Source organism: Acinonyx jubatus, chromosome B4 (genome assembly GCF_027475565.1).
Source record: "Acinonyx jubatus isolate Ajub_Pintada_27869175 chromosome B4, VMU_Ajub_asm_v1.0, whole genome shotgun sequence".
In the NCBI taxonomy this organism is placed as follows: Eukaryota; Metazoa; Chordata; class Mammalia; order Carnivora; family Felidae; genus Acinonyx; species Acinonyx jubatus.
The window spans coordinates 123336937-123360085 of NC_069387.1; the positions used below are offsets into that span (position 1 = coordinate 123336937).

General features: G+C 46.0%; 1 long non-coding RNA gene across 1 annotated transcript in view; it reads right to left on the reverse strand.

The window, feature by feature from the left end:
- Window positions 1–453: 453 nt before the first annotated feature.
- The window catches only part of LOC113602761 (uncharacterized), a 33991-nt gene continuing 11295 nt past the window's right edge, over window positions 454–23149 (reverse strand). Inside the window, exons 3-7 of the long non-coding RNA XR_003424262.2 lie at window positions 19758–19978; window positions 18087–18212; window positions 12871–17535; window positions 5250–9724; window positions 454–589 (exon numbers count right to left, since the gene is read on the reverse strand). This is a non-coding gene — a long non-coding RNA (uncharacterized LOC113602761). The remainder of the gene's footprint in view (window positions 590–5249; window positions 9725–12870; window positions 17536–18086; window positions 18213–19757; window positions 19979–23149) is intronic.

Genomic DNA, 23149 nt, shown 5'->3' on the forward strand with positions numbered 1-23149 from the left:
CCAAGGTATGGGGCGCCTGGGTGGCGCAGTCGATTAAGCGTCCGACTTCAGCCGGGTCACGATCTCGCGGTCTGTGAGTTCGAGCCCCGCGTCAGGCTCTGGGCTGATGGCTCAGAGCCTGGAGCCTGTTTCCGATTCTGAGTCTCCCTCTCTCTCTGCCCCTCCCCCGTTCATGCTCTGTCTCTCTCTGTCCCAAAAATAAATAAACGTTGAAAAAAAATAAAAAACTTTTTAAAAAAATTAAAAAAAAAATAAAGAAAGCCGAGGTAGAACTAGGGGCTCACCCTGCTCCCATCTCCAACATCTACCCAGAGCTCCATCCAGGAGTTCACATCCTCCCATAATAACATGGCAGATCACATCACACACAACTGGCCCAGCTCATAAACGTAATGCCACGTGCAGCCTGTGGCCTGGCGAACACGTGGGCGGATAGAGCCCAACGCGCTGTGCCTACCATTTGCAGATGCACGAGGCTGGGAGACCCGGGGCCAGAGGACCATCTCAGGATGAACCCTCACTTTGCCACCTGATAGCGGGAGGGGCTCGCGTGGGTTGCTTCGCTTCCCAAGTCTCAGTTTCCTCGTGTCTAAAATGGGAAAGAGAGGACTATTGTGAAGCAAGATGCACACAGACACAGATACGGTAGGAATTCCATAGTAATACTCAACAAACGTTAATGGAGAATATCCACAAGCCGCTCCGGTAAGATCCAGAGATGCAGCCGTGGACAGACAGACAAGGTTTCTCTTCTCATTCCTGCCCCACGACTGTCTTCCTTTGATGGAAGAGCTAAGGACTCCAGGCTCCATCTGCTTTCTAGAACTGTAGCAAGAAGCTGAGTGATCACTGGGTGCCAGCTGCTTACTGCCTTTGTCACCCTGTGGTGAGTTCTGTGTGAAAGTCTGCCTCTAGTGAAAAGAGCATTGGGCAGGTGGCTCTGGTCTCAGCTCAGCCCCTGACCTGCCACCAAGGGTCGCCCAGCCTCTGGGCTGTGGTGTCCTCCTCTGTCAAGGAGGAAGTCAGACACAATGGTCTCTACAGCCCTTTCTTGTTCTTGGAGTACTGACAGAGAAGGCTCCGTGTGCCCATATCAGAAGAGGCAGAGACTGACGAGCCATGACCTCAGCCCTCAAGGGGCTCACAGTCTGATGGGGAAAGCTAGGAACACACAGCACAAGACAATATGTGCTCTGTGCAGAGTATAGGGGAGCCTTGGGAGCTAGGTGTCACCTTTGGGTTCAGAGAAGATCACCACATAATGGGTGGTCTGGGAGAGCTTCCCTCAAGAAGTGGACTTGAGATTCTATTTTGCTCCTAGGTTTAGGGTCTAGGGTCAGGGCAGTGGGGCATTCGGCAAATGCCCAGCCACCAAACCATTTTCATTCATGTGACAAATGTGTGTTGAACACGTGCTTACGCTCCCCTTCTGGGAAAAGTGGAAAATTCTGTGGTCCCTCGGTCTTCTGGACAAATACAAATACTGAAATCCCAATTTCAGCCCTACTGTGTTCCCATTTGGGCCTCCATAACCTGGCCTCTCTTTCTGTACAAAAACTTTCCAGTGTGTTTGCCACTATCCTCACGTTTACTTCTAGGGGGATCTGGCATGCCATTCTGTCTGCGTCTTTGTGGGTCTCTCCCCCAGCACGAGCGTCTCTTTGCAAGCAGCAACATTTCTCACTCATGTTTTTATCCCCAGCATCTAGCAACATGCTCTGGAGTCAACACACTTGTGCTGCAGAGAGAGTTCCAGAAAATGCACCCAAATGCTCACATTCGCCCTCATCCCATGACCTCTTTTTCATTAAGAAAGGGGAAGGAAAAAAAAGGGGGAAAAAAGAAAAAAAAGTTACAGAGAGGGAGGAAGGCAAACCATAAGAGACTCTTAAATAGTGAGACCAAACTGAGGGTTGATGGGGGGTGGGGAAGAGGGGAAAGTGGGTGATGGGCATAGAGGAGGGCACCTGTTGGGATGAGCACTGGGTGTTGTATGGAAACCAATTTGACAATAAATTATATTTAATATAAAAAAAAAGAAAGATCTAACTTGGGTCGTCTATCATCTTCCCCTTCTTTTCTAAAAGACATTTTTGGCCCTTTAGTTGAGCTCCTGGAGGCACCTATACAGGCCAGGAAAATCAAAGTAAAAATTTAAGAAACGGGCACAAATAGATGCTTACATTGGAGAAATAGCTATCAGGAAGACTGGCAAAGGGGAGGCCCCAGAAGATGGGAAGAAGGGGGACAGAGCCAAGACCCGCATGGCCGGGATTTCAGGAGGTTTTGGTGGAGAGCTGGGAACGAGTATTGAAGAAAATGGGGGCTTGGGGGCCACTGCAAAGTTCGGGAGATATTGGAAGTGATGGAAATAGTAAAAGAGGGTTTTAAAAAATATTGCCAAGATTTATGAATTGGATCTCCTGTAATATTCTTCAGGAGATGCCAGTAGAGGCTGAAATAGCTTTTTAGAAATGTTGGTTGTTATACAGGGTTTCATTGATGGTGATACTATGCAAAATCTTGGCCATGGGACGCACTGCCTGTCTCTGGGTAGCATGTATTTAGACATTTGGTTCATGAATGAGCCATGCTAGGTTGTCTGATGCACAGCAGGATTAGGTTAAGCAGACCACTGAAGCTTATTCTAAACTGTTAGGTGGTGTTTAAGAACTTGAGCTCTGGAGCCAATTTTCCTGGGATCCAGTGCTTACAAGCTGGGTAACTCAGACAAGTTGCTTAACTTTCCTGAGCCTCTGTGTCATCATTTATTTAGGGGCTAATACCAGTACCTACAGGACAGGGTTAGCATGCAGATTATAGGAGTTAATCCATGCAAAACTCTTTGGACAAGTCCTGAAATACAGTAAGCACTTAATAAATGTTAAGTTGTATTGTTTGTGTATGGTTGTCATTATGATTCCACTACAGTCTACATAAACACAAGGCCCTGTAAGTTTCTTGAGTTTCTTGCTCACCAGTCAAGCCACAGATTTGTCCCCTGTACCAATGTAGACCACCCTTCTGGGCCTAGGTCAGAACTCATTTACTTCTAAGTGCCTTAGCAGGATTTTCTAAACCGTCATTGGGTATGGATGGTCCTATCTGTCTGGTATTGTTCATCTTGCTTCTCCGATGCAGCTGCAAGTTCCTTGAAGAATACAGGATTCATACTTTTTGGGTTTCCTCTCCCTGGCCTCAAGCAGCCCAGAGGAGCACATACTGAGCTTGGAATGTTCTTTGGTTGAGTGGAATGGGCAGGGGTTGGTGAATCATTTGGTGGACATTTAGCTTTTGCGTTAACATACTTTTCATTGACCTCCCGCTCACCCTCATCTATCCTATTGTCAAACCCAAGAAATGACCAGACTGTATCATCCAGAAAGTTCTAAAATGCATCAGAGACTCTTACGTACCAAGATAAAACAGGGTTGCTGGAGGGGAGTTGGGTAGGGGGATGGGTTAGATGGGTGACGGGAATTTAAGGAGGGCACTTGTTGGGATGAGCGCTGGGTATCATACGTAAGTGATGAATCATTTGGTTCTGCTCCTGAAACCAATACTACACTGCATGTTAACCGACTTGAATTTAAAGAAATAAATTTGAAAAATGAAATAAAATGCAGTGACAAGTGTTATGTGCTTATGACTACAGCTGTGTTTCATCTCAAATGTCCTAGGCTTAGTAGATAGTACGCAGACTTTCCTGTGTCTCTCAGAGCACCACGACCAGCATGGTGTCTGAGAATGAGCACAGGGTTGGGAGGTAGGAAGCATGTGCTTGAGTCCTCTTCTATCATCTTTTGGTTGCAATGATGGCACTTACCACCTCCTTCTCAGCTCGAAAATGGGAATAAAAAATACCTGCCCCATGGACACGTAGGTCAGATGAGAAGATATGACGTAGGGGAAAGTTCTTTGAAATGGTAAATACACCAATGTAGTGATTGTTCCCATTATCAAATCTAAGAATCCACCAGAGAGAGGGTGTCTCACAGAAGAGGCACAGGCCGTTGACCTCCTAGTGTGTGTTCAGCCTAATTAACATTCACCCAGAGAGATTCTGAGACTGAGGAATGAAAAGAATGGGGGATGTGGGCATGTGGGTGGGGGAGGGACAGTTGGGGATGAAAAAAGAAAAATCTAATCTTCTGATAATACCGAGGGCCCCAGTTTAAGAACACACAAGTAAACAGTGAAGCGTGGTGACCCCAGGACCAGCTGGGGGACCTCCTGAACAAAAGCTGTTAACAATACTGCTTTCTTCTGAGCAGCTCACCAGGGCCTACTGGAAGAAGGAGCGGGGGGGGGGGGGGGGGGGGGGGGGGGGGGTCCTGCCTGGAGCCCCAGCCTCACGGTCAAATGTCAGCCCATCAATACCAAGTGAGCAGAAAGGAGCCTGATGCTCAAGGCCTTTGTTTCTTTGTTTTTAATTAATTAGTCTTTTGTTCGTCAGTCTGGGTCGTAAAGAAATCTCTTCTGCAATCCTTTCAAAATCCAACTCCCCCACATGTACCCACATTAGTGAAAACAGAATAAAATCTGTGGTTTTGGCTCATTGCCTTGGCCATGTGGTCAAATAGGACTTTGAAGGGCTCCTTTTTTTTTTTTTTTTTTTTTTTAAACAAGTGTTTATTGAGTGACTGCTATTCATTCAACAAACATGAAGCGAGTGCCCTACTACACTCCTGGCCCTGTGCTTGGTGTTAGGGGCACAAAGATGAATAAAACCCAAACTTGGAACTCAATAAGCTCTGTAGGGGAGGTCAGAGACTGACCCCAGTTAGCACAGTGCCTGGTAGAAAATGCTAGCTGCCATGAGACACAGCCGGATGGGATGCCCAGTGAGCTCCCAGGAGGAAGAGAACACTGCTCTTGGGCAGGAGTAGGGAAGGCCTTATTTCATGACGGCATATGAGTGCCGAAGTACTCAGGCGTGCATTCCCCCACATGTTTACCACATTAAAATAATAGCAAACTGGTGCAGAACATCCACTGGGTGTGCCAGGCTCTGTTCTCAGCACTTTCCCGCTAGAACTCACACAGTGATCTTTAACATGCGCCCTCTGGTTATCTCCACTTTGCAGGTCTGAAGCCAGGCAGCCAGGCTCCAGAGCCCAGGCTCTTAACCTCAAACCTCTGCAGACTCTGTGTTCCAGACCTGCCATTTCTGGGAACCGCCCGCCTCTTCCCCCGGCTCACCCTCCGACCCCCACCGCGGGCTGTCAAAAGCAGGGGACATATCTTACTGATCTTCATGTCCTCGGAGTCCAGCACTATTCCTGACATGAGGTGAGCCTTCGAAAGAGCTGCCTGGAACTGGTGGACTGAACCCTCTGCAGCCAGATGCTGAGGTCCCAGCAGGCCCCCGCGGTAGGGACTGGCGGGTCAGAAGAGCAGGGAGGCCAGAGCAGGGCCTGGGCTGGGGTGGGGTGGGGAAGAAGGGAAGACACAACAACGTGTTTCATAAGGCCTTGCTTGTGGCTTTTTCCCAGGGCAGGAATGAGAGCAGAGCCGGAATTTGGGAAGTGGAGGCCCCAATCCTGCATGACCCCGTGCACATGCCGCTCCTCCTCTGGGCACAGACCTGCCCTCGGGTGCACTTTTGTGGCTGTGAGGGCAGGGTTTGGGCTTTAGATAATAATTGCATAGATTTGCTTAGTAAACACAGGGCAACTGTAGGATAATGACATGTTCTTACAGAGATGGGGCTTGGTAACTACTTTCAGTGGCCCCAAAGTATTATTTAACACATATTCTGGTTTATAAGACAGAAATAATGATGAATTTGCTTGGTAATTACACAGCACTTACCCACTCCATATCCTGCCAATAGCTGATACTTAGCCCGTCATTAAGGGGCTAGCAGTCGCTTTGGTAAATAGTAACTTCTTCTTCTTATTGGTCTCTAGGCCCATAAAGCATCATTAAAACACCATTAGTGACATTTCTCCAAAGACTACACACACAAGTCTGTGTGAGAAGCCAACTTTCCTTGAGCTAAATGCTTTATTTTTATCTTTCTGACAGGAGCAATAGAAAAGAATTAATTCTAACCTGAGGCTGTGCTCGCTGTAGACATCCCCTCAATGAAACGGAGTTGAAGAGGCAAATGTGCCCTGGCTGAGGGAATGGGAGCCGAGTCATCACCGTCTTCAGTGTGAAGGTTGCTCTTTAACTCACCCAAATGGTTGCTCCAGTTGAGAAGGAGCCCCAGGTCTGGCGCCACAACCCCGGTGGGGGGCTGGGTCAGCAAACTGAGAGCCAGGGCAAACCACAGCCCTTCGATGGGTCCCATTGGTAGCATCCTCAAGGCTTCTCCTTGGATGGGGCCTGAGAGGCTCATGGGGATGTGGGGGTTGGGGGGGGTGCTGGGACTCTGGGAGAGGGGGCACCTTGGTTCTCAGGACATTTGGGGTACACGTGGAGAAGGAACATACACGCACTGGATACCAAACAAGGGAGACGCAAGTCCAGGACCAGCCTCCTTGTCCTTGGAAAGGGCTCTTGGGAAGGCTGCCTGACATATTTTGTCCGGAAGGCAGTAATTTGGGGGGCTATGGCGCAGCTGTAACTGCCCTTGGCTTAGCCACTTGCATCAGAAGAAATCAACCCTCTGTAATCAATAGGGGGCTTAAACAGGGTGGTCAACCATGATGGCTGGTGGGCAGAATAGGGAGTGGGCCCTCTGGAGCAAACAGAGCCCTCATTACCATTCCATTCCAACCCATCCCGTTTCTGGAGGGTACGATTCAACACCAAATATGAACTCAATTCCAGGTCCCAACTGCCAAGGCAAGTGGCCAGTTGCAATGGTCTGTTTCTGCTGTAATGAACTCCAGGACTCTGACTTTGGCTTTGAGAGTGACTTCAGTTACCATGGAAGCCAGTGGGGAGTAGTTGGGAAAAACTTAGGGTTAAAGCCAGAAGACCTGGGTTCAGATCCCAGCCCTGCTCCTTACTGGCCCGAGAAATCTTTGGCAGTCACCTCTCTGAGCTTCAGTTTCTTTGTGTGTGAAGCAATCTGCAAAGGCTATAAACTCCATTAGGCCAGAAACCATGCCTATTTTATTCACCATTGACTTCCCTGGGCCCAGCCCAATGCCTAACACTTTCTAAATATATAATCAACATGTTTCACCAAATAAGATTGGGGAAATGCATCACACAAAGAGAAGGAAATAAAAACAATTATTTAAATAGCCCAGAAGATTCTATTTGATAATCCACTGAATGCACACGTGTCCCAGGATGATCTTAAAAACAAAGATGTGAAACTATGCTTCTCTCCCTTTCTGGTTGTGAAAAACTTGCTGCATTAGATGCATAAATGGCTGTCTTTTGATATTGCACTTTGGGAAATGTTCTCTCCCTAAATAATAGGCAATATGTTAGTTTATCCATTCCACATAATTCACAAGTATTCCTGTATTTGGTCACAATCACAAAACCTTTTAAACTGTACTTTACAGATGATTTATAGGAGTTTCCAGGGAAATGTTGATTACACCCAGTTTTTGCCTTAGACTTAACCTTGAAGCTTACCCCATAGCATTTGGATTATCTCACAGGGTCATTGTAAGTGAGCCAGCAATGTAAGTATTGGGAACCAGAAGCACTAGACAAAAATAGCTGTTATCCTGCTCTGTGCTCTCTTGGTATGGTTACTTAGCTCGGCAAAAGTCAAGAGACTTGATTACAACCCACACCTTTTGATTTCCAGGCTTGAGCACTGGCACCTACATCGCAATTCCACAATAAAACCCGTCGGGTAATTGTTAGGTGCTCACCAAAGTACTAGATACACAGGGTGGTATAAGAAAAATAGAAGGCATACGGCACGGACCGGCAAAAGCTCAATGATTCACACAGACTCAACAAGTGTTCGGCCGGCCCCAAATCACAGCAAATCTTGGCATCCCATCTGAACCTGGAGGCAGCCACTGGGGGGCCTGAGATGGAGAAGCACTCATACATACAGGTAGAACTGGCCCCCGTCCTTGTCACTAAGGCCCGTTTCTTCCCTGCTCCAAACTAATAACTGCTGTAACTATTTCCCCGATTCAAAGCTGCCTCGTCTCCACTTGATTTCACAGGGTTTCAAACAAGGAAAGGAAACACAATGTGATTCCTGCCCCCCATGTACTACCCACGCCCCACCCCACGTCTTCTATTACCAGGAATGCCCTCTAGTCCCAGCGGGAGAAGCTGGGAGGCATATACAATCCCATATTCAACTGTAAAAGTGTTGCAGGGGCAAGAGAGGGGAATGTGGCCTGGGATGAACTTGAGCTTGAAAAGCAAGCTGTGGGTTGTGTGTCTACTGATGTTACTTGTCCTACATCCATTCAACCTTATTCTTATGATAGGATCCTGATTTCCTCTGGGAGAAGACCAAACTCCCTAGCCTTAGGGCTGAGCAAGGGACACAGGCCTGGACAATAACAGGAATCCCATCGCCCCGATTACAGTGATTACTTCATAGGCAAACATGAATGTGTCCCAAGTGGTCCAATCAGGCCTATCCCCAGGATCACTTTTTCCACGCGGGAGTTAACATGGTAACATGCAAGACTGGAGCCCATTCAGTGCCTACCTGAAACTCGGGCCAATGTAAAAGACAGAGTCTAGACCTGAAGAAATAGACTAAGACCAGGTCCTGGAAAACTCATTTGAACGCCTAGATCCAGGTGTACCTATCTTTGAAGTCAAGTGGTCCTGGATTTTAAGTTACGTTATTCAATAAATGTAGTTTTTTGCTTCAAGCAAGTTGGATTGGGCTTCACTTAACCTCCATGGAAAGAGTCCTGACAAATTAGATGGTCATAAAAAAAGGGGAGGCTGTACAGAAATGGAGAATGACATGAGCAAAGACTTAGAGGCAGGGATATAGGTTTGGGAGCATCTCAAGCATATTCATTAAGACCATAGAAGATAAATGAGGAGGGGGGCGCATATAATGAAAAACACTAAGTGATAGTGACTTGGGCTTCACCTGAACTTCTGAGAACCCAAATCCAGAGCCAAAAGGAGGAAAATACATGCCTGGACCCAAAGGCATCTCATAAGCTGGCTGGTCCAGTTACCGTTCTCATTCAGGGAAATCCCTATCGTATGCCAGATGCTGCACATCTGTGGTTCGCATTGTTCCTTTAAAGAATAGCATAGATTCTTCCCCGGGCAAGCCACACATTTTCATTAGCTGTGGTCAGGAGGGAAGCGTGCTCCTTCAGACAAGTTTCAGCTGACAGACTGCTCTGGGGCACGTCTTTCAGGGAAGCTGATTCATCTTCTCTGTCGGCTGGCTGGGGGGGGGGATGCACACCTGTGTCCTGGGATGACTTCAGAGAGAGGGGAGACAAAAGACCACTTTGGGCTCCAGCTGCCTCTGCAGACACTCCTGCAGTGGGGCGGACACAAGTGCAGCCATGCCTGGTGGGCAGTCAGCACCGGGGCTGTTTATGTTCAGCTCCCGGGAACCACCCCCCGACTGGAGACTCTTCCCCTGAGTTCTGTCCCAGCCCTCAGCTTGGGTCGGGGGGAGACTGACTGACATCTGGGCTTGATTCGATCCCCCACTTATCCACCTCTCAGCCATCCACACGCTACTCGTTCTTCAACTATTGCAGAAAGCAAGCTGTTCAGAGATGCTTTGATGGTGGAGTCCCAAACAGGGCTGGAGGTGAAGTCACAGCAGGCCCACATTTAATCTAGAAGAGTTCCGCTAGATGTGGTTGGCGAGAGGGAGAAAAGAGAGACCAAAAGAGAATGATATGTTATGGACATGACTTGACCTTCCAACCCTCTTAGACGGCACCTGCTCCGGAGTGACTTTGAGAAAGCGTGTCATCTGTGCTCTCTGTGTTCATACGCCTCTCATCACCCACAGCCTTGCTTTGCTGACCACAGTTGTCAGAGTAAGTAGAGCTGGCTGCTGTAACAAACAATACCAAATCCAACAGGCATAACACAATGGAAGTCACAGGGTGAAGTGTGTCTGGAGGTGCTCCTTAGTGACTGTCCTCTAAGCAGTGATGATCCAGCACCTTCCATCTGTGACACTGCCATATTAAACACTCCAGAGGGAGATGACAGCTGCTGCTGGCTGGATTCCCCAGAAGCAGATTCTGAGGGTGAGATTAGAATGCACGATGTTTATCAGGGAGGGCTCCTGGGATCAACACTTGTGGAAGGGAGGCAAGATTGGGCAGAGGGAGAAGATGAGCTGCATTGCAGCCCCAAAATAGTCTCTGGGAGCCCAGTGGAGAATTCTGGAACTGGGTGGCCCCCCAGAGATGCCCTGGTTGGGGCAAGGTGGTTATGCTGTGAAGCCTCAGTGTTACCAGTTGGTGAATGCAGATGAGACCACCCTTCCGCAGCACTCCCAGCAGCTGAGGAATTAAATTTTCACTGCTCAAGAGGGAAGTGGGTGGTGCGTCAGAGCAACCACTGCAGGGGGACTAGAGCAGATGTCCGTGAACTTTTGGTAAATATTTTTTTCCCCAGATTTTCCCCCTTCTAATGTTTTTAATTTTAATTCCAGTATAACGTACAGTGTTCTATTAGCTCCAGGTGTACATTAGTGATTCAACACTTCCAAACAACACCCGATGCTCATCGCAAGTGCCCTCCTTAATCCCCATCACCTATTTCACCCATCCCCCCACCCCATCCCCTGTGTGGTAACAATCAGTTTGTTCTCTATGGTTAAGAGTCTGTTTCTTGGCTTGTCTCTCTCTCTCTCTCTTACTTGTTTTGTTTCTTAAAATCACAGGTGAGTGAAATCGTATAGTATTTGTCTCTTTCTGACTTACTTCACTAGCATAATACTCTGTAGCTCCATCCACGTCATTGCAAATAGCAAGATTTCATTCTTTTTCTGGCTGAGTAATATTCCATTATATATATAATGGAATATATATATATATATATATGTATGTATTTCTTTATTCAGCTATCGATGGACACTTGGGCTATTTCCATAATTTGGCTAGTGTAAATATCACTGCTAAACATAGGGGCGCATGTATTCCTTTGAATTAGTGTTTCTGAATGGGGGGGGGGGGTAAATACCCAGTAGCATATTTACTGGATCATAGGGTAGTTTTATTTTTAACTTTTCAAGGGATCTCCATATGGAGATTCTGTTTTCCACAATGGCTGCACCAGTTTGCCTTCCCACCTACAGTGAAAAATGTTCCTTTTTCTCCACCTCCTTGCTAATGCTTGTTTCTTGTGTTGTTGATTTTAGCTATTCTGACAAGTGTGCCGTGATATCTCATTGTGGTTTTGATTTGCATTTCCCTGATGATGAGTGATGTGGAGCATCTTTTCACGTGTCTGTTGGCCACCTGTTTGTCTTCTTTGGAGAAATGTCTGTTCATTTCTTCCGCCCATTTTTTAATTGGGTTATTTCTTTTGGGGTGTTGATTTGTATAAGTTCTTTATATATTTTGGATACTAACCCTTTATCAAATATTTCATTAGCAAATATCTTCTTCCATTCAGTAGGTTGCCTTTTAGTTTTGTTGATTGTTTCCTTCACCGTGCAGAAGCTTTTGATTTGATGTAGTCCCAATAGTTTATTTTTGCTTTTGTTTCCCTTGCCTCAAGAGACACATCTAGAAAAATGTCGCTACAACCAACGTCAGAGATCTTTCTGCCTGTGCTCTTTTCTAGGATTTTTATGGTTCCAGGTCTCATATTTAGGTGTTTAATCCATTTTGAATTTACTTTTGTATATGGTGTAGGAAAGTGGTCCAGTTTCATTCTTTTGCATGTGGCTGACCAGTTTTCCCAACACCATTTGTTGAAGACAATTTTTCACATTGGATGTTCTTCCTTTTGGTACATATTTTAGGTTTTGCAGGCCATGTGGTCTCTGTCACAACTACTTGTGTCTGCTCTTGTAGCATGAAAACAGCCAGAGGCAATGTGTAAACAAATGAGTGTGGCTGTGTTCCAATAAAACTTTATTTACAAAAACAGGCAGCAGGCCAGACTGGCTTGGGGCCATAATTTGTCAACTCCTGGGCTATCGAATGACAGAAGTATTTAAAATCCAACACTCACAATGACATAGATCACTCCTGTCCATATTCCATTGGCCAGGACTCAGTCACATGGCCCAATTTCACTGCAAAAGGCTAGGAAATGCAGTCTTCCTGTGAGTCCCAGAAGAAAATCAATGAAATTTGTGAGCATCCAGCCAGACTCTGCCAGTGCGATTCTTGTGTTGAAAGCCATTTTTTAAACATGATACAGACCCGAAATATATTAAAGTGTTCTACATATCTATTACTAAGTAAAGTAGTATCCACTGTACTTCAAAGGAGACTTGGAAGATTTTCAAGAGTTCTTTTCAGGGTGTGTGAATTTTGCTCCACGCACCCACTTGGGAACCTAATCCGCATGTGAACTGTGATTCTACGTCAAGTGAAATGGTGAAGGGCCAAAGAGGCAGGATCTAGATAGACCCAGGTTTAGAGCTCAGTGCTGCCACTAACCAGCTCTGGGTAGCCAGTCTCATTTCCTTCTTGATCCTCAGAGTCTCTTGTTCTAAAATGAGATGCTAATAGGGCCCGCTCCATGTGGTTTTTGCAAGGATAAAAGTGCCACTTAGCAGCTGGCACATAGTAAGTACTCAACAAATGAGAAAGACCATCATCAGTTTTTCATTAAGAAAGGGGGCATATAATATAGGCGATCAAAGTCTGCTGGGTGACGAGAGGCAAGTTTGTGCATCTCCCCAAACCTGTTATTACATTTGTAAAATAATCAGACAGTCCCCCCAGATGTGAAGTTGGGATGAGTAGGAATTTCTGTGACTCTGACAATTAAAAATAAATACAAAATGGTAGTAATACTTACCTGACAGGGTTGTTGCTGGGAAGATAAAGCTTATGTCCATAAGAATGCCTTGAGGGCAGAAATATGCCAGGCAATATAGTAGGTTCTGGGGAAACAGGCATGAATAAGTTGTTTTATTGGTTATCTGTTGCCACAGAACTCATTAATTTAAAACAACAGTTTAAGTGCCACAATTCTGTGGGTTGGCCAGGTGGTTCTTTGACTAGTTTCACTTGGGCTCACTTACGCAGCTTCACTTAGCTGGTGGCTTGGTTGTGGATTGTGCTCAGCAGGGACATCTGGGAAGGCTGTGTTCCATGAGAGCAAGCACAAGCCTGGAACAAGCTTCTGATGACATCATGATTGCTGACATTGCATTGGCCACCACAAGTCACATGGCCATCATGTGAAAGGGAACCACATGAGGGCATGGATACCAGAGGAGGAATTCATCTGGGACCATTATTGTAAAAATTTACCACAAGTACCTTATATGCTCTTAAGAAAGCTGCCATGAAATGTCCATCTTGCTCCAGTAGACTCATTATTTTCCACAGCCCATCCTCCCTGATATCTCTAAAGGAAGCATTGGTAAAAGAACCACCTAGTGAGCTTGCATAAAATTGCATAAGTCAGAGAAAGACAAATACATGACTTCACTCATGTGAGGACTTTAAAAGACAAAACAGGCATAAGGGAAAGACAATAAAAATAATATAAAAACAGGGAGGGGGACAAAACAGAAGAGACTCATAAATATGGAGAACAAACAGAGGGTTACTGAAGGGGGTGTGGGAGGGGGGATGGGCTAAATGGGAAGGGGCATTAAGGAATCTACTCCTGAAATCATTGTTGCACTATATGCTAATTTGATGTAAATTAAAAAAAAAATTGCATAAGTCAGACACTCCACCCAGAACATCAGGCATCATAATGTCTATCTCACACCATCAGATCACTCCTATTCAGATCCCATTGGCCAGAACTCAGAACTCAGTCACATGACCCAATACAACTGCCAAGGAGGCTGGGAAATGTGGTCGTCCTGTAAGTCCCAGAACTGAGAAATGGCTCAGCTTTCACAGAGACTCTTACACTGATGTTACTTCTGCCTCCACAGGGTCCTTCACACTCTGGGAAGCTCATAGTAGGATCTTCCTTTACCTGTTGGCATGGCTTGGCTGACAGTGTAGCAATGAGGAGGACATAGTAGGATCTATGGAGGTTGGACAGTTGCCCAGGCCTCAAGTAGGTTGGGTTCAGGAACATCCAGACATTATACCATGGCCCCAAAGTCCTGGACATGAGCCCCTCAAACAGACACTGGGTGGGACAGCCCTGGAGAGTGTGTCTCTCCTTACGTTCTGGGAAAACAGTGTAGGAAGATAATTGGCTTTACTGTTTTCCTATAAAGGTAGCATGTCATGGAGTCAACTAGGACTTGTCTCCTCTTACCATTACAAAGGACGAGGACCCTTGGTTCTTGGGGGTAACCCCTACGTCTCCAGGGAGTATCCCACATGGAGTTTCTCCTCCACTTATTCTCTACTTCTCTTGTCTCTCTGTGGGCCTATGATTCTCTCTTTTTAAGCCATCCCCTGTATAGTATCTCTGCTCTGCTGTTTCCTAGACATGCCAACCCTCCTTAAAGATTAGGGGGGAGGGGTATCTCACAGAATGATGGAATTGAGGGATATGAAGGAAGGCAAGAGAATGAAGAGATAGCCAAGCTAAGAAGACTCAGGGGACAGAGAGAAAAGATATTTAATTGGTAGTACCAACAAAATTCGGTGATGTGGGGCTCTTGGCCTATTTCCTACCCAAGGCCAGCTTCATAATTTGCAGGTCTCAGTGTAAAACAAAAATGTGGGATTCTACTTAAAATGCAGGAAGAAAATTGCCATCAAAGGTACTAGTTGTTGTTTTTTTCTCTTCTTCTACAGTCTCTGTTAGGATTTTTCATGGTACTTTTTATTTTCTATTTATTGTCATTCTAAGTAAAGAAAAATTAAAAATTATAAATTAGTAGCATGAATGTACCATTCACCTTTATATTGCTCACTGTCGATTTTAAAGTTTTTATTCATTTATCTATTTTTGAGAAAGATACAGAGAGCAAGGGGGGGGAGGGGCAGAGAGAGAAGGAGACAGAAGCCTACGTAGGCTCAATGCTGTCAGCCCAGAGCCAATGCAGGACTGAAACTCCCGAACCATAAGATCATGACCTGAGGTGAAATCAAGAGTTGATCACTTAACCAACTGAGCCACCCAGGTGCAATGCCAGGTTTTGTTGTTTTTTTTAATTTTCAAAAATGTTTTATTTATTTTTGAGAAAGAGACAGAGTACGAGAGGGGGAGGGACAGAGAGACAGGGAGACACTGAATCTGAAGCAGGCTCCAGGCTCTGAGCTGCAGCACAGAGTCCAATGTGGGACTAGAACTCATGAACCATGAGACATGACCTGAGCCGAAGTTGGATGCTTAACCTACTGAGTCACCCAAGTGCCCCCAATGTCAATTTTAAATGCAAATAGAAGAGCATTTAACTCCTATGCATAACCATCAAAGGTGCACAATTCTAGTTTCATGCCTCTTACTTGCATACGTACCTCGTTTTTACCACAACAGTAGAAATGCTGCACCAAACTAACTCAGTTACTTTCATTTCTTAAATCACCCATCCTCTACCCAGAATTATGAGTAAGGAAGGAACAGAAGGAAAAGGAATGACAGGTTGCCTGTGTTTTCCTTTCCTTCTGTACCTTCATTTTCAGCTTAAGTAAGGATCTGATAGGGTTCCTTGGTTATTTGTGGTTCTTAGAATATCATTGTTTTCCTTCTGTGTTCTAAGAAAGTTGTTTTAAGTGGAAGGTATGGCTTCTGGGGGTTGTCGGTGCCCTCATTTGGCCAATCATAGATGTGCTCACCTTGTGCGCCTACGTTGTGCTCACTTTGAGTCTCACTGAGCTCCTATTCGTCATGAATCTACTAAAATTTGTGCTGGGGACATGACAACTACTATATGTGAATGGGGGGACAAGGAATGGCAGACATGCAAATTGGGTGTATTTCTTCTGCTCACACACGTGCTTCATTGTCCAATCCAACTTCACTTAATTATTGGGAATTTCAAAATGGCAATAGGAGAGCATTAAACCAAGCTCAGGAGGGCTCATCCTTCTAAGCAAAGAGCTCTGCACATGCCCACGAAGCTGAAATAGGCATTTGGAATTTTCACAGGCACCTCCATCTAAATGCATCCCAAACTGATGTCTTGATCTACCCACTACCACCGCCATCAAATATTCTCCTCATCTCCTCTTCCCATCTCAATGAATGGTTCCACTCTCCACTGTCTTGCTGAAGTCATGCACCTGGTAGACACCTTCCTCTCCCTCACCACCAGCCCCTCTCCTCTACCACATCCAATGCATTGCCAAATCCTATTGATTTTCACCTCCAAAATACACCCCCAATCTGTCCACTTGTATTTATCTCCACTACTCCTAGCGTAAGCCACCATCAACTCTTACTTGGACAACTGTAATTACCTCTTAGTTGGTGTCCCTGCTTCCATTCCTGCCCCTTACAATTCATTTTCCACATGGCTTTCAGAGTGATCAACATAAAATGTGAAAATGAAAGTGTGTCAACCCCTGCTGCTGAAATCCATTCCTTAACTGGCTCCTTCCGATCCTTGAGATCTGAGCTCAAGTGTTCCTTCCTCAGAGAGGCCTTCTTGGGCCCCCAATATAAAGTAGGCCTGCCCTACACCCTCCCCCATTCTTCTCTCTCAGAGAACCTGTTCTTTCCCTTTGCCATGCTTATCACCACTCGAAACTATATATTTGTGGGTGTTTCTCGAGCCAGCATATAAATTCAAAGAAGAAAATACTCTGTTTCATTCACCACCTTATAAACCCAGCAACTAGCACAGTACCTGGTCCTTGGTGGGAACTCAAACCTATTTTTTAAGGAATGAATGAATGGATTCATGAGGACAAGGAGAAGGAAGAGCCTAGGCTACCTCCCAGACCTCTGGCTAAAGAGGACAGGGAGCTAGTGGTGGGACACAGAGGAAGGAGCGGTTCTGAGGGGAAAATAATCAATTTGGCAAGAGAATGAGCTGATGTAGGTGAAATTGCCTTATAAGCTATAGATATTATAAATGTGCAGTAGGAAGTAACAGAAGGCAGCCCCTGTTGGTGTGAATTGAGGTGAACATATCATCAAAACCAGTGTACTTGAAGAGTAAATGGGACACTAGAAATAATTATGTTTGGATAATAGGATAAGCCAAGACTAGCCAGGCAACAGGACGTATGGTCACCCTAGGAACAGATTATAAAGACAAAGACACAGGTCTATGTTATAGGGCCCAAGAGCAAGAGTGCCCTGCTTTGCCCAAGTGCCAATCCCCTAGTTCACTCTACTAGGAGCAGGGGGAAGAAGACCACTTCACAGACATGGTTTCCAGGTAGTACGAGAAGCCAGGTAGATTTGATCTAAAAGAAATCAGTCATAAGATGTTAAGGTATGCCAACTTAACTGGCAAGGCATGATGGCACATTAAATAAGTGGTAGTTGAATGTTTGCAGGCTCCAAGCTGGGAAAGGTAGTCAGGGAAGACTTCCTAGAAGAGTTGATCCTTGAGAGATTGGTAGACTTTGGACGGAGGCAGACGAACTGGAAAAGTGTTTCAGGAGAAGGGAACACATGAGCAAAGGGCAGGAGGCAGGAAAAGTGAAGTTAAGTTGGTCATTCTCATTCATCCTTTGATATTATCACCCCTCACCACCATGTAGGCCATAGTTCCTTATTGTGGAGTCTTTTCTCCAGTAACGATCTGTTTGAGGACTTGAAACCTTGATCCTCATCATCATCCTGTTCCGTGTGGGTGAGCAACCAGAGCAGCTGACCGTAACTGGTGTCATCTACGGGGTCCGGGGGTCCGGACCTGGGACTGACTAATTAATGAAGCCATTTTAGGAGAAGCTGTTTTTTGAGCAAGATGTCTACAACAGAGTTTTTCCAATCATGTGTTAGTGGGTCAACCAGTAACTTTTTTTTTTTTTAGTAATATAAAATAGAGTGGAAGAGAACATTCCAGAATTTATTACAAAAGCAAGGGTAAATATTGCTTTGTAAAACTTTTGTTTCAGTCACATTCACATGGATGTATGGGTCATGCTCACAAATATGTAAGAACACTGCCTGAGTCAGAGCCTTTTTATTACCTCCTCCTCCCGAAGAAATGGCTCCTTGGGAGAAAGCGAGCTGGAGGTCCATGATGTTAACTGGATGCTTTCCTAAGATTCAAAATGCAGACAGAAGAGAAAGCTCCAGCTTTTGGATTTTGCATTCTAAAAAGGAGCCAGAAAAGCATGTCATGGTAAATTATAAAGTGCTTCTGTTACCTTCCTTTCCTTCTCCACCTCCTACCCTCCTTCTATCCATTAATAGGTTCATCAGTGTGGAGCAGACAAAACAGAGACGACACGGGCTGCCATGTAATACTGACGCATGGAGTGGACACAGTGACTGATCATGACCCTTAACCGTCTCTCTAAGATACAAAATGACCAGACCTCCCTCCCGTCCATGAACAGATCAACGCTAATCCTCAGACAGCCATGCCAAGCCTTTGGGTTTCCCAGGTTGCTCAGGGTGAGCCAGAGACTGATAAGCAAGCTAAGCAAATTCCCAGGGTTCCAGCTACTAGGTCAAGTTCCTAAGAGCCAACGGATCCTGCTGTACTCTTCCCCACCCATGGAACACTGCAGCTCGGGTCACTGCACAGGCCGCTGAACAAATGCCCAGTTGGCCCGTGAGCCACGCCTTGATCGCTTCGCTGTGGGAGGTCAGTTTCCTTTTCCCCCAAGAATCCAACACTGAACTTCCCAGTCCGTCTTTTCTCATTATATAAGCCAGCTGTTTCCTGCAGCCGCCTGCTGGGATGAGAACACTGGCCCCAGGACCGGTCTCTCCCGCAGGCCGTGGCTACGGCCTCTGTCCTCTTGGATCTCCGTTTCCTCATCTGCAAAATGGGACAGCCCTCCCTTGCCTTCCCACAGGGCCGTGGGGAGGATCTGGTGGCCTGGTTGCCACTTCCTTCCCCTTCTGCGAGCGAGGTGGTGGTCGTATCATAAGCCACTGCTCCTGTCTGCCGTCTTGGGGGAGCCCGAGGGGTGGGGGTGAGAGAGAGGCTGGAGTTGGTGCTCACGCGAAACGCTGACCCAGGGATACCTCCATCGTACTTGGCCCCTGGCCCACCCACAACTTCCCCAGCAATCTTGCCGCTGCCGCACCTTAAAACCACCCAGCAAGAAAAGGGGGAAACTATTTCTCTCAGTGAAGCCCTCAGGTCCTCCCTCTGAAACCAGAGCTTCGGGGAGAGCAGCGAGTGAGCAGTGACTCAGTGTTTAGTCTGTGGCATTTCGTGTGCGGACGGACTCCGGAGGGTCTAGCTCAGCTCCCAGCAGCGCTAGGAGGGGTCCAAGTGGGAACGAAGCACACTCAGAGGGCGGCTGAGCCCGGCACAGCCGAGGCTGTGGGGAGACACCGGTCCAGAGTGAGTGAGGACAGAAAGGTTAAAAGGTAGCCCTGAGTGGGCGAGTTGGGGTCAGGCAGGGGATGGTCTGGGGCCAATCAAGATAGACATCCAGGCGGAAGCTTCTGGAGCCAACATGAGGCAGCTTGGCAGCCAGAGAGTTTCTTCCCCCCCCAATGGATCCCTGGCAGGGAATGTCAACAGCGCGGGGTCTCGTCAGGGCCCCACGCGTGACCGAAGCAGGTGAAGAGCTGCCGGCCCACCTCAGGCTTCGGGTCAGACCCCCCACCTCGAGCCCAGTGAGCAGGCAGGGATGGTGCCCCCACATCGCAGCCACTCCAGACGAGGAGAAACTCACATGGAAACATCTGCTCCTCTTCATGGGAGTAAAATGGCCTCTGTGTGTGCTTGTCTGTTTCCTCCTCATGCCTCCCCTCTTCGATCTCTCTTTCCTCTTGACTTTTGTAAACATAAAGTGTGGTGCCAGGGCTCGCAAACCAAATCCCAGAGATATTGGGGTGGGTTTGACGTGAGGTTCATTTGCTACCGCGAAGGCCTGCTTGCCAGGGGGAGACATGTCTGCGAGGAGAGGGAGGGAAGGAACGGGGGGCAGGGAGCACGTCAGAGGTGTGAAAGGAATCCAGGGAACGGGGACGAGCTAGGCTCACACCTTGGAGATGTCACCACCTTCTCAGCCCATGTGCTTAGTGACAGCTGTGGAAGCTTTGCTTGGTCCCGTCCTTATGTGGAAACCTCCTCAGCCCCAGGCCATGCCTTCCACCTGCACCTTATTTCATCCAAAGCTTACTGCCAGGACTCAGCAAGTCATAAATAATGGTAAAATAAAGAACATCCAGTGGACGTTAAATAGTTCAATAAATCAGGCTAACTAGACTTCTTCCTGCTCTCACTGGAGGGACTGGTCACAGCAAAAGCAGCTGTTCCCCGCTGGCCACTAGCCACTCCCTGCATGGCCACGCCATGCATTTGGACTAATAACTCGATCAGTTTTGAGCACCCATAATTATTTCCTTCTAACATTATTGCAAAGTCTAGCTACTCTCTCAGGCTCTGCCTTTTATCTCCTGGCTTCCCATTTCCCAGTTATAGGAGACCAGATATGCTCCTGCTGATGACCCAAATGTCTTCTGAGGAATGTCCTTCTGACTCAGAGACTGAAATGTGAAAAGAGAGTGGTGTCCTGAACACAGAGGTCACTCGCTTACTGGTCTGGATAGGGGGAGATATGACGAGGAATAAAATAGTCTTTGTGTCATAGCAAGAGAGAAGGTGCTTAATCCCCTTCCTTCAGAGCATACCATTTTATCACTGCCTGACATCATAGTTTATGTTTTATATGTATCTTCTTGCTGTTCCACTACAAGGTAAGCTCCGTGAGGGCAGAGACCTTGACTTTTAGGGTTGATTGCTCACTGCTGTATTCCAGTGCCCCAGACGTTGCCTGACACATAGTAGGCATTTGGTAACTATTCATCCAATGGATGAATGGTTGAATGGACCTCTCTGATCAGATTGGATCATGCATGACAAGTAAAATGTCTAACCACATGCACACAATGAGCACAGATATGCACGCACACCCACACACAGGGGGTAGTGAGGGTTTGTGAGTGAGTATGATAATGATTCTATTAATTCAGACAGTCATGGCAAAAAGTCAAGCTTTTCTGTGCCAGGGATTGTGCTAAGAGTTTATGAGCATTGACTCAGTCAATACTCCCAATGTCTTGTCCTATTTTAAAGCTGATAGAACTTTCAGAGAGATTAAACGACTTGGCAAAGTCAAGACTTAGTTAAGAGCAGACCTGGGACTTGAAATCAGGTCCATCTGCCTAGAATGTCCCTACCTCTTAACCATGATACTTCCTCAAAATCATCTTTTCAGTCAGACACTCATTGTGTTCAGCAAAACACTATTAGATGATTATTATTTGACTTCTCATGGTTGCCTTATCTCCACTACTAAATTAGAACTTCCTAGTGAGGGACTATATCTTATTTCTTTATTACATTCCAAACAAGACCTCGTACTCTGACCTGCACATAGCAGAAACACAATGCGGGTCTATTCCATTAGTTAATTAATATAACCATTGGGTACATAACAAAAGAGAAGTCAACCACAGATGACACCCAAAGAAAGAAAGAAATGATAAGATGGAAGTGTCAAAATGGCCCTACCTGGTTGGAGACCTTGGTTGCTAGGGTCGAGTTTTATTCCTCTTTATATTTTCAATTGTTCACAAAAGTCTTGGCATCATCTTTGATGCATGAATTAAGAAAAACTGGTTCACAACCTGGAATTTCAGAGTAGTGGAATTGAAGAGTCTTGAGGGGTGTTTTATCTAGACATTTGAAGACTTTGATGGATAAGCACCTATTATGATGCCCAACATACAGAAAATACTCAAACACCTTGTTGAATGAATCAGAAGTGGTCTCATAGTACCTTGACATGGTATCTGACATAGAGAGAGGATTCAATAACTGGTTGCCAAAATGTACGATTCAATGATTTTTGCTGGTCTAATAAAAATGTCTCCATTTATCTAGTCAGGCACATTTTTGCATTTATTATTTCAGTTAATCCTCATATCAACTCTATGGATCAATAATAATATAGGAAACTAAGGGAATGGCCTGGGAAAGAGGGCCTTCACAATTCCATCTAGGCCTTGTCTGATGTATCACCTGTATTTTATAGGTAAAGAAACTGAGCCTCAGAAAGGCGAAGTAATTTGCTTGAGGTCCCACAGATATAAGGGGTAGATATGGGAATAGAACTGTTTGACTCCGAAAGTTTAGCCATGATGCTTGGTCCTGTCCTGTCGGTTCCTTCTGGCAGAAGTGCTGTGTCCTGGCATCATAATAGTCCTGGGAAACCCCTAAGCCCCACAAGCCAGCTACTGGAAAGAACTTCAGATACATGGCAGTGGCTTAAGGTGGCCCTCAGTCTTCTGACTTCCCCAGTGTTCCACAGCCAGAATCCTCCCTGCTCTCCCTCCTTGGCAGTAACAACTTCAAAGCATGGGAAAGAACACACAACAATTGAGGGCTCTTGGCCCAGTGAGGTGTCCAGTATCCAGGTTCTTTGCTTTCGTTATGTAATTTAGGTCTCTCGAAAACATATGAAGTGGATATTGATCTTATTCCCATTTTATGGAGGAAAATACTGAGGCTTAGGGAGGTTGAGATGTATGTCTAAGTTCACACAGCTGGTAAGTGGCAGAGCTGGGTTCAAACTCAGGTCATCTGGCTTCCCAAACTCTTAAGCACCATGACTGCTTTATTTACATTTATGGTGTTTAGAAACTACCAGTTAAGACATTACTGTTGATATAATAATTATAATCATGGCAATCACGTAGTTACTTATTGTTTGCAAGGCATTTCAAAGTGTATTCTTCATCTGATCCCTCTGCTAGTGTTATGGAATGAGTAAAATGCCACATTTTACTGATAAGAAACTGAGACTAATGCAGGGAAACAACTAAAGAACTGGGAATTTGAACCCAGGCCTGGATGATTCCAACAACTGGATAACACCAACACCCTCCTGGTATCCCTGTCCTTACCCTTAAATTTTCTGGCATTCTTATTTTGATGTTGCCCTTGCCCTTGAAGTTGTACTACACACCTCATCTGCTCTCCATGTCTTGTACTGTATATTTCTTGGGAACTACAGTCAGGAAGATTACAGGGAAATACAAAGACTTGATGTTGATGCCT